General features: G+C 44.1%; 1 pseudogene; it reads left to right on the top strand.

The window, feature by feature from the left end:
• The first annotated feature begins 1,078 nt into the window (after positions 1–1,078).
• Positions 1,079–1,956, top strand: LOC118976789 (AP-3 complex subunit sigma-1-like; annotated as a pseudogene).
• Positions 1,957–3,072: the final 1,116 nt, after the last annotated feature.

Here is a 3,072-nt window from a genome sequence, read left to right on the forward strand (position 1 = left end):
ACAGACTTGCTTCACTAAATTTTGGTGTCTGCCCCATTATGAAGCTAAGATTATAGACCCATCCGCTAATAACCTTGGTTCCTATCCATTTCCAAGCCTAGTTTCCCAGACTTCCTATTTGTCTGTGAGTTTCTATAAATTTCGCCTTTTGCTTACGTTATTGAGAGGCAGGATGTATTGCCTGGAGAGGAAGAACCCTAACTGATCCATCCACCATGTGGTAGCCACAGTGGTATGTGTTTTACATGCATTGTCTCACTAATTCTCATAACCATCTACCAGCCTCATGGGGAAGACCTGCATATAAAAGCAACTTGCTGGTAGCAAGAACCACAGAACCCATTTGTCTTGACTAACTGGGAATTTTAAATGGGGAGCATAAGTGCTCTTATTACTGTAGGAATCAGGGTTGATCTTCACCAGCTTGGCAATAGGAAGCGGGAGAAGCAGTTTGCAAGCTTTCTGTCTCTAGCCTGTGTGTCCACTGTTAGGTGACACAGTAAGAAAAAAGAAATAGCTCAATCTGATAGGGGCATTAAAGAGTTAAAGATTTTAGCTTTAGTTATAATTGATGGGCTTAAATGATAAATGCAATTTAAGCTTGGTGCCCTAGGGGTCTGCAAGCAATCAAGAAGGTATCTGAGCCATTGTTTTCTATGCAGGTTAGATAAAGATCTGTTGATCAGCAGATAAATACTAGGAAAATCATTACTGGACTCCAACTCTTATCTAATTAACCTTTTCCCCTAAACCCCTTACCAACCCTTTTCTTCTCCTTATAAAATGGTCAGCTTGAGATGTTAAGATGGCTTTTAGGGTACAAAACCCACCATCTTCTCAGAGTGTCGGCATCCGACTAAAGCACCATAAAGATTCAATCCTTGTCTCAACTTATTGGTTCTGGTAGTGACAGGCAGCACAGATGCCGACTTTTCCAGTTTCAGATCCATCATCACACATAACGCTGGTAATCTTTCCAAGAAATGGTGCTGGGAAAACTGTATCCACATGCAAAAGAATGAAGTTGGATCTTACTGTACATCATATATAAAAATAAACTAAAAAATGGATCAGAGGTCCTGGCTAATGTGACTCAGTTGGTTGTAGTGTTGTCCCAAAAGGTCTTGAGTTCAATTCCGGTCAGGGCACATACTCAGATTGAGGGGTCCATCCCTGGGTGGGAGAGTGAAAGAGGCAGCCGGTGGATGTGTCTTGCTCACATCGATGTTTTCTTCCCTCCTTCTCCCTCCCTTCCCCTCTCTCCAAAATCAGTGGGTATGTCCTTGGGTAAGGATTTTTAAAAGTCCATCAGAGGGCAAGTGGGGAAGGGTCACTGGGGAGATCCCAAGGTGAGGCTTGCCTGTCCGCCCCTGCAAAGGCACCTGGCTCAGCCATGATTAAAGCAAGCATCATCTTCAACCACCACGGGTAGGGGCAGCTCTCCAAGGTCTACCAGCCTTGCAGTGGAGCTGCCCAACAGCCAATAATCAGGGAGACATTCCACTTATATCTGAAGTTGAAATGTTCGTAATTTCCTAGGAGGATTATTAATTGGAGGATCTGACAACAAACTGATTCACAGACATTATGCAAATTATATTTTGTTTTCTGTGTGGATTCTTCAGAAAGTGAGCCTGGCATTTTAGATCCAATTCAAGCATTTGTGGAAACATTAGACAAGTGTTTTGAAAATGTCTGTGAAATGGATTTAATTTTCTGTGTAGGCAAGTTCACAATATTCTTGCAGAAATGGTGATAAGGAGAATGGTTTTGGAGACCAACATGAATGAGATTGTTACATAAATTTATACATACAATAAACTGGAGAAATCTGAGGCTGGCCTCAGTGTGAGCTCTGGCCTGCACTGTACCAGCTATAAAGAATATAAATATTCCTGAGATTCTAAGAAACATTAACATTGGTAACATTGATATAAAAGAGTCAAACTTAGCCTCTTTTAAATTAAAAAAAAAAAAAAAGCTTGAAAGGCCACTGCAGAATCCAGAATGAAAAGTCATCTAGAGGACTTCCGGTCAAGGAGTCGTAGGTAAGCAGGGTTTGCCTCCTTGAGCAACTGTATCAAAATTACAACTAAACTATAGAACAACCATCACTCAGAACCATCAGAAATCAAGTTGAATGGAAGTCTGACAACTACAGAATTAAGAAAGCGCATCCATCCAGACTGGTAGAAGGGGCAGACACACAGAAATGATGAACAGGCAAGTGCCACACCCATGTATGGTGGATAAAAATTCAGGAGAGAAATTTCAGGAGCGAGGAGTCCCAGTCCCATACCAAGCCTCCCAGTCCAGAGTTGCAGTGCCAGGAAGACAAGTCCCCACAACTTCTGGCTGCAAAAACCAGTGGGCAAAGGGTGGGTGGAAGAAATTTCTGGAGTCCCAAGCAGTTCCTCTTAAAGGGACTTTTCCAGACTCACTCCCTCTGAGATCCAGTACTGGGGTAGCAGCTTGAAAAGCACCAGTGACATACAGCAAGGAACTGAAATGTCTGGCATCAAAGCAAGAGCTTGGGGACAGCTTTCTCTTAGACAGAAAGGTGGGTAGAGGCCATTGACCCTTTTCTGAATCCTCCCCCTACAGAGCCACAGGGCTGGCAGGTAGGTGCCATATCTGAGACTCCACCAACCTAACATTGTTTCCCTTGCCTTGGAGATCCCTCGAGAATCCCACCCAATTTAGGGGCCCACCCAAGTGTTAACAGTGGCTTTTCCATATGAATGGCTAATCTTGGCTCATGCTTCACAACTTCCTAAATCTTCTCAAATAAGCAACAGCCAGCCTCAGTGAGCCCTCAGGTGCCTTATACTTGCTAAGTGGCCCCAGACCCAGCACTAGCAGCAACCAGCCTAGATTCACAGTTTGGTTTTGCCTGGGAACCTCCTAGCCCAGTAGAAGTAGCAGCCATCTCAGATTGCTTTGTAGCTCAGGCAGTATGACTCCAACCAGAACACAGGTGGGGGCTGATCTTGGCCTGCACCCCCTGGGGAAACCACAGAGCTCATACAACCAGTAGACAGCTACAGACCACATCAGAGCTTCACCACCCTT

Source organism: Sturnira hondurensis, unplaced genomic scaffold (genome assembly GCF_014824575.4).
Source record: "Sturnira hondurensis isolate 20B ecotype Veracruz unplaced genomic scaffold, ASM1482457v3 Scaffold0021143, whole genome shotgun sequence".
Lineage (NCBI taxonomy): Eukaryota > Metazoa > Chordata > Mammalia > Chiroptera > Phyllostomidae > Sturnira > Sturnira hondurensis.